This window comes from Peromyscus maniculatus, chromosome 5 (genome assembly GCF_049852395.1).
Source record: "Peromyscus maniculatus bairdii isolate BWxNUB_F1_BW_parent chromosome 5, HU_Pman_BW_mat_3.1, whole genome shotgun sequence".
In the NCBI taxonomy this organism is placed as follows: Eukaryota; Metazoa; Chordata; class Mammalia; order Rodentia; family Cricetidae; genus Peromyscus; species Peromyscus maniculatus.
Window position 1 is genome coordinate 46605497 of NC_134856.1, and position 9293 is coordinate 46614789.

A 9293-nucleotide genomic window follows, 5' to 3' on the forward strand; every position below is an offset into this window, starting at 1 on the left:
TCCTCCACTGCCTAAGCCATCCATCCTGCTTGCCACAGAAGAGTGGGACCCACATATCTGTCTCTAGACATCCCTGAAACTCCTACCACTCCCAACCTTCAACGAGCTCTCCTATATCCCCAGCCTTTGCCTTTCCTTAGCACAAGTAACCCACCTACAGCCATTTCCCTACGTCGTAGGAGGTCCCTTCTTCTTGCCACACTCTGTTGCCTGGAGGAACTTGAATGTGTTCTACATGCATTCTCACTCTCTTGTGCTTGACTGTGCTCCTTTTCATGTAACAGAGCAGTCATCGCATTCAGAAATATGCATCTACCCTTACAGAAGCCCAGGAGTTAGAAGCCATGTCTACGAACAATCCTTAGTTATTAAATGAGAACACATAAAAATACGTCATTCCTATGAATGCCATTCACACAAGCACATCAACTCAACTGTTTCCAGGCACCAACCCCAGTGCTTCCCATTAACCACCTCATAATGCTGTTAATGTAGTTTTCCCTCCAATACTACCCCATATGCAGAAGTTGCAGGGTGACATTACTGATTTTCAGGCTTTGAAGAAAATCTAATAGCTTTTCCCTTCTGGCTAACCTTAATTCCAAATAACGTTAAAGATTTAAAACTCCAAATAAATGCTCAGATTCACTCTGTGTTCTCTGTTTGATCACATGGGATCCAGATATTGCCTTGAAAAATAAAGCAGGTAACCCTGTAAATATAGCACAGGTGGGGAGACAGCCTGTGGCCAGTGAGCACAGCCTCTGGTTACTCTGGGATGCATTGCCGAGCCAGATGGAGTGGGCCTCTTTGTTTGTCCCCATAGGCCGGTGTGTGGAGTTACTAGAGAAGAATTAATTACTGTGTTTGTATGAGATTTTTTTCATTGTTGCATATTTAGAACAATTGTTTCCATGGCTTTCATGCGACTAGGACACTACATCCTCACTGGTGGAACTAAGGCCATTTATCAGTGGAACAAAAGTGCTTTGTCCCATAGGTGCCTGTGCCTGGCAGGCTCAGGGGCTCCTCCACTGCCTAAGCCATCCATCCTGCTTGCCACAGAAGAGTGGGACCCACAAGCTCTGTCTCTAGACATCCCTGAAGCTCCTACCACTCCCAACCTTCAACGAGCTCTCCCATATCCCCAGCCTTTGCCTTTCCTTAGCACAAGTAGCCCACCTACAGCCATTTCCCTTCATCCTAGGAGGTCCCTTGTTTTTGCCACACTCTGCTGCCTGGAGGAAGCATATTTGAGTTACTCAGTCAGGGCTGTGTCTAATACCTAATATAAATACTGTCTTAAATAAATGCAACATGTTAAACTTCAAACATTTAAATGGATGCACTAAAAAATGTCATGAACTTAAAAGCATTCTAGTCTGACTAGGTGACATTAGCCTCCTGTTAGTCAGGCCCTGGTCCATATGACAGAGAGCCAAAGGTACAGGATGCATTCAAGCCACAAGCCCTGAGGCTCTGCTCTGCCTTTCATGGATTCAAGGACTCACCAGGAAAAAAAAATGTGTTTTAAAGGATATTGCAATAACAAGAGCTTTAGACCCTAAGAGGTGTCTTCATCTATAGTTATGACAAGGACACCAGGGCCTGGGCAGACTATCACCTTGTACCCAATGAGGCAAGGGTGAGATTCAACAATCAAAACCCACCAAGTGTTCAAGGAAAACTAGACTTCTAAAATGTGGCAGCTCAGGACAGAAGGATAATGATGAAGTATGAGTGGACTAATCACTGAAACCACAAGTCTGCTTCTAGCTTTAAGACGTAAGCTGAGGTTTGGGTGTTTGAGATATATAACACATGAATGTTAGAAACTAGCACTCAGAGCTATAGGGATATGTAGTTCAATATTTCTTTATTTGGGTGAGACCACAGTCTTGCTCCAAGATCCTGGAGGTAGACCTTTTAAGAGACAATTAGATCATGAGGGATGAGACCTTTGTGGATGATACCAATGGCCTGGCAGAAGAGGCCCTAGGGAGTGCATTTGTACCTTCATGTACAAAGGAACAAAGGACAAAGGAACTAACTATTCATGACACAGAGTTGGTGCAGTCGTTTTCCTCTAGGGTTAAAGCCTTCCTTCTTGAAGGAGCCCTCTGTTTTCCTATGTCTATGTTAAAACACAGGATATAAAAGAAAAGGAAACAAAAGAGGATATATTTAGGACAGGATGTTTATAAGAAAGTGAAACAACTGGACTTTCTAAGGGGAGGTGAAACACTCCATGGTGTATAGTAAAAGAAGAAGAAATCACCCCAACTGCCTAGAAGAGGCTCAGACCAACTGAACTACCTGGAAAGGACACTCTCCAGCCTATTGAGCTTCCTGCAAGCTGTGCAGTGTGCTCCAGGTTCTCAGCTTTTGTGAGCTGTCATCAGTGCTGGGGTGGGCTTTGGTGATACAGCTGTCTTTGAGTCATATCTACTCCTGTAAGTAACCCCTAACCTATATTGTTGCAAGTAACTCCAATAAAACTCATTGGGTTACCAAGTTGGACTTTGCCTCATTCATTAATTTGATCTGTTGTCATTAATTTGATCTGTTGTAAGTTCCTTTTCTTGGATGCATAGATGTGTGTGTTGCATTTCCCCAGGAAAAGTTTGTCACACCACAAAATTTAAAGACTTAACATAGAATCTGCTGACATCACACCCCTGGACTTCTGAACCTCCAGAACTATAAGCAGTAACATTCTGTTGTTTATAAATTACCCAGGCTAAGGTAATTTGTTTTAGCAGTGCAAATGGACCAGAACATTTACCAAATCTATTAGACTAAGTCCTAACAGAGTCCAAGTGATGGACATTTCACTATCAACCTACTTTTCTGCAGATTGTGCTCAATTTTCCACAAGGTAGTCTTTTTTTCTCTTCCTGGTGCCTGACCACACACCACCTTAGTCTTTCATACCCTCTGGCTAAAGACTATGTGAGGGTAAAATCTAGATATCCAAGGTCAGGGATCTGCAAAAGTCAGTTCTTTCTCAAGTATATCATGTTTGTTATCTAATTAACCACAGAGAAACTGCATGCACATGTTTCCATAATCCCTCGGTGAGGCTAGTAGTATGTTTTGGGCTTCAGAATTAGAGAGAAAATTAGGAAAACAAGCCTCAGTTTCCCTATCTGAAAGAGGAGATGGGAGAGGTCCCTGGAGTTAATTGAACTTCTATGTGAAAAGCAGTCAGCCAAAGTGCAGGGTCAAGAGCAATCAACAGGTGGTCCAGGCTATTGCTTCCATGACTAACATTTTCATGTTATCAACATTGATCATCATTATCCACCTGTAAAAATATGTCAGGGGGCTACAGAGATGGCTCAGCAGTTAAGAGTACTCACTGCTCTTGCAGAGGACCTAGGTGTGATTCCCAGTGCACACGAGAGTTCATAACTATCCATAACCCCAGTTCCAAGGGATCTGGTGCTTCTTCTGGCCTCTGTGGATACTACACACATGGTACAAATACATAAACTCAGGCACAGACATAAAAATAAAATAGATTATTTTTTTCAAAACTATGCTGGTGTGATGGAGAAAGAAGAAAATGAATGAAGAGATGGGGAAAGAGGGAAGATGAGAACAAAAGGGGACAGAGCAAGGCAGAGAAATCCAAGGAAGGAGGAAGTGCTTAGTTTTTGTTTGCTCTTTGTTTAAGAGGGGAGGCGTTGGTGCAAAGAATAGCTCATTGTTATGTTAATTTTTTCCATTCTAGCCTAAGCCACAAGTATCAAAATTTATTAGATAAGAAAAGACACACACACACACACACACACATACACACACACACACACACACACACACACACACACACACACACACCCTGTAATCCTGGGATTTGGGGGTGAAGGCAAGGCAGAAAGATCAAGGTTTAATTCTCATCTACACAGAGAGCTGAAGGTCAGCTTGGGGTACATGAAACACTGTCCAAAGGAAGGAGGAGGAAGAGGAGAAAAGATATGAGAACTGGTGTGGTGGCTCATGCCTGTGATCCCAGCAGAGACAGGAGGATTGCAGCGTAGTTGGTCTAGGCCAGCCTGGCCTCTAGAGTGAGACTCACCCTCAAAAACAATTAAAAGGGAACATATTCATTTTAAATAGGCAGACTCTGGCTTTGGGGTGGGGGGTGTTTGTTTGTTTGTTGAAACAGGGTCGGTATGTAGCCTTGGCTTGCCTGGAGATTGCTGTGTAGATAAGACTGGGCCTGAATTTACAGAGAGCTGCTTGCCACTGCCTCCTGATTGCTGGGATCAAAGACATGTCCCACCACATCCTGCACTTAGTAAGCAGATTCTCCAGTGCCCTCTGACCCGGAGCCTGTCCTAGTTGGCTGTCTGTTACTGTGATAAACTCCATGACCAAAGCAACGTGGAGAGGAAAGGATCTATTTCAGCTTATACTTCCAGGTCACAGCGACAGGGCTAAGGGAAGTCAGCAGGAGCTCAAGCAGGAACTGGAGCAGCAACCATGAAGGAATGCTGCTTACTGGCTTCCTCACTCACTCACATGCATTAACTTTCATACCTGCCCAGAGATAGTGCTGCCTACTTTGGGGCTGTGCTTTCCCACATCACTCATCTGTCAAGACAGTTCCTCATAGATACATCCACAAGCCAGTGTCGTGAGGACAATTCCCAGATGACTCTAAGTCATGCCAAGTTAACAATGAAACTAACCAGTACAGAGCGGAAATGATTGGGTATTGAAAGTAGAGGCCTGCTGTGTTCATTATGCCCAGCAGTTTATTTTCAAGCATGGAAAAGTCTGAAATACATAGCCAAATTATCTGGTGATTAATAGACTGTATAGGGTGTAATCAGAAATAAAAATGTCTCTGAACATGTGCCCACCTGAGTTCAAATTACAAATGTTTCCCATTTCCTGAACCAATTGTCTCCCACAGTTTGTCCTGATCGCTGTTTGAAACCCAAGGTTCTGGACAGGCTTGCTTTCTTTCTTTCTTTCTTTCTTTCTTTCTTTCTTTCTTTCTTTCTTTCTTTCTTTCTTTCTTTCTTTCTTTCTTCCTTCCTTCCTTCCTTCCTTCCTTCCTTCCTCCCTTCCTCCTTTCCTTCTTTCCTTCTTTTGTCTTTCTTTCCTTCCCTTCCTTCCTTTTCCTTTTTTTTCAAACCTTGATATAAAAGACACTATAGACAAACAAAACAGAGAACTCATTAGCTAAAGGACATTAAAACCATCAAAGCCTCTTGGTAATGCCTCTTGGTGTGCAGTCTAGTCTTAGGACATGTTTTCTTAGCCATATGCTTCAGAAGTCCTCCCTGCCTCACTGGTGTCCTGGGAATGGTTCATAGGAAATGGTACAAGCTGGCCTTACCTGGTGGCACTCACTGGCCTGTGGAATGCAGAGAGCTGGCTGAGTCACTGTGATCCTGAGCTCAATTTAGGGACATGATCTTGTCTAGACTAAAGTCTAGTGTATCAAATTCAAGGAATTAGAATAGCAGGGAAGATGTGTATCTTAGACAACATAAGGGATACTCAGCCTCCTAAGATGCTTCCTTAAGATGTTGAAGGCAAACCTTTACAGGATAATGCAGTAAGCAGAGAGAATCCTAGGGGCTGTCCCAGCTGCAGGGGTCATTAGAGAAAGCATCCTTGCATCTCTGCCACACATGCAACAGCAGCCCCCCCCCCCCCCCCCGGAAGTCATGGGACCATGAAGAAAAATGCAATGGGTATGCAGAAAAGAGAGATGGAGGGTCTGCTATAGAGGAGCCAAGAGCGTCTGTGTATGCAAAGGCTTACTTGTAGCTGAAATAAAATACCTTGTAAACTGAGTTAAAAGAAAAAACATTACTTTGCAGTTTCATAGTTTTTAAAAGAGCTCTAAAACATGGTAAAATATATCAAGTCAGCATATATTACTTTTCAAATTCTCAACTCCTAAAAGAATATTTCTCATTTTATCTGGCCTTAATATCACTTCTGTGCAGTATGATCATCTACACACACGCATGCATGCACACAGTTTTGAAATACAGTTTTCACTTTAAATAGTCATGTTTTGAAAGGGTAAGGCAAACTTAGACATCACATAAAAACATTGATTAGTTTATTTTTCCCAAAGCATCCATTCTGTCTTTATCAAACCAAAAGGGAGCATCCTTCACCCTAGAGCAATATCAATAATTCTCTATGGGGAAAACTCCAGAATCCACTGTATTACTGAATTCATCAAAGCAGAGTAGCCTCAGATCTCCTGTTGTTCTTTCCTGGCTCACACTTTCCTTTTAACTTGGTAATTATCTTCTTTGGCAAAATAAATTCTAAAGACTGTCAACTCTATTGAGTCATTCCTTTCTGGGTTTTGCCTTCAATAACATGCTTAGGACATTTTCTCTCACTTCAACCACATGCCACCAACACAACCAATGGTGTCTAGGCCTGTGCTTTCTTTATTTTATGGTGCATTCCACAAAGGCCCCCTTGGAGACAGCACACCAATGCAGTTTGAATCTGGAAATACATCTGCTTGGTGGTCTATCACTCAGACCACATCTCCTTGTTGCTTTGACAGGTCTTGAAAAGGTCAATGTGCCATGGCAAATAAACAGCCATGCTGTCAATCAGCAGATATTTATGGAACAGCAGCTGTCTGGAAAATACTGAGGCAGAGGCCAGGAGTCCAGGGAATGTGTAACTAACCCAGTCCCTGCTCTGTGGAAGCAAACACAGGAAGGTGAAACAAAGATGCATGAAATAGCTGGAGACAAAGCTTAGTGAGGGATGTGTGCTTAGAAAGACACATGGAATGTTTTAAATGCACCTGTTGTTAGCTGAACTGTGTTTCTCCAAAATAAGATCTCTGCAGGCCCTCATCCTTGGTGACTGAGATGGTAGCCTTATCTAGGGATAGAGTCTTTGGAGATATCATCAGGGTCAAGGTCACACTAAAGTAAGACAAGTCCTCTAGTTAATAAGTGATGTCTTTATAAGAGAAAAGAGTGCACTCAGAAGGCAGAGGAAGAAGGATGAAAAGATGAGAGTCCTTGTCAGCTACACAGCCTGGGTTGTATGAGATACAGGGGTAAGTGTGGGAAGCTACATATCTCAGTGGATAAAGGCACTTGCCACCAAACCAGTCCACCAGAGTTTAAGTTCTGGGTCCCACCAAGTGGAAAGAGAAAGCTGACTCCTGCAAGTTGTCCTCTTATCTCCACACTTGAACCCTGGCACACCCATGCACCCACACAAATACACAATAAGTTGCTGTGGAATAATCTTTCTGTACAATGTTTGAATATATGTCGCTATGATTGGTTAAATAAACAAAGTGAGTGGCCAATAGCTGAACAAGATAAAGTTAGGCAGGAAAGCCAAACTAAGAATGATAGGATGAGGAATGGTGGAGCCAGTTAGATAAAGAACTAGTTAGACACACAAAATGGGATAGAGGTAAAAACTACACACTTTGGGACAACACATAGATTAATGGAAATGTGTTAACTTGTAAGAGCTAGTTAGTAATAAGCCTGTGCTATTGGATAAGCATTTGTATCTAATATAAGCCTCAGTGTGATTATTTGAGAACAGCTGCAGGACAGAAACTTCTGTATACAAATGGCACCCAATGTGGGGCAACTACATCCACATAAAACCTTAGAGAGCTTGAGAAAGGATTCTAAACACACAAAAATGGAGTCAAATGTAGCTTCTTGGTTATCACCTTTTCTCCAGTGGGTACTGTTTCTTAGCACTGAGCAGAAGTGCAGCTCCTTTAAGAGATGACTTCCTGGCTCAGTGTTAGTGGCAAAAACCATGCAGCTCTTTTCAGAGGCCCTGCTACCTACAAGACAAATTGCTAAATGGTCTTTTTAACAACAACAACAACAACAAATACCCTGAAGCTAGATATTAGGCTAAAAACTGAGAGTTCAGGGAAGCAGAAAGAAGCCAGCCATGTTCTTACTGTTAGAAATCCTCAGCCAAAGAGAGACCTACTTCCTGCATACCTGTATACTTCCTATATGTCTTTCTGTTCCTGCCCTTTTACTTCCTCTCTCCACCCAGCTACATCACTTTCCTCTTTCCACCCAGCTCTATCACTTCCTGTACAGACCTTCAGACCTCTATGGTTAACTACTGCTGGGATTAAAGGCATGTGCCACCATGCCTGGCTCTGTTCTCCATGTGGCCTTGAACTCACAGAGGTCCAGATGAATCTCTGCCTCCCAAATGCTAGGATTAAGGGCATGCGCTGCCACTGCCTAACCTCTATACTTAATATAGTGGCTGGCTTTTTCCTCTGATCCTCAGATATGCTCTATTGAAGTACACAAAATATCATCACAGCTACCAAACAGTTAAATGGGGTTTGTGAGCAGTGGGCAGCATGTTGCTCAGTGGCAGCATAAACCCAGAAATGTCTCAGAGTTGGGGTGGTAAATACGGCTTCCAGAGCTGGTGGTAATGTTACTTCTACCATGAGAATAAGCTCTCAGGGAACCAAGGGGGAGAAGCCAGCTGCCAGCACACCATGATCTAAGTTAAGCAGTTTTAAGCTTTGCTCATAAAGAAAAGGTTACAGATGCCCAGTAAAGGACATATTCAGATGAGAAAAAAAAACCTCTAAATGCATTACAGTGTGTTTAAAAATATACATAGGCTTGGGAGAGAACAGAGAAGGTATATATATATATATATATATATATATATATATATATATATAGTGTGTGTGTGTGTTTGTGTGTGTGTGTGTGTGTAGTTTTATAATCATAAAGTCTTTAAAAGGGGTGTAAAATAATATAAAAAAAATAAGTCATGCAAAGCTGGGAAATACACAAAGAATCTGAATCCTGTATGTTATTGTGTTGTCTTTGAATTTTTTGGCTAAAAGATACTAGATGATAAAAACTGCTAGATTCAACCAACCTATATATTTTAAAAATATCTTGACTTCAAAATTTAAGTCAAAAGATATGTTACTATGGGGAAGAGATTATGCTTTTATTTCCACAGGAAATAAGAATCTATGGATTCATTCCAGGTTAAGGAAAATCAGGTTTGATCAAAGGAAGCCTCTTATAATATCTGACTACAAACATAAAGAAATAAACCTAAAAGAACTACAAGACACGTGATATATATTTTACCTGTTCAAACATATAACAAAAAATCATCTTCGGCTGACTTGTCTGTACTTCTATACTTCTATTAGTGCAGACACTTAAGTTACCTTTAAAAGTTTATGTATTTTCAGAACAAGGAGACCAGACACCAATGAAAACAGATGGTTCAGATGACCCAACATCTAA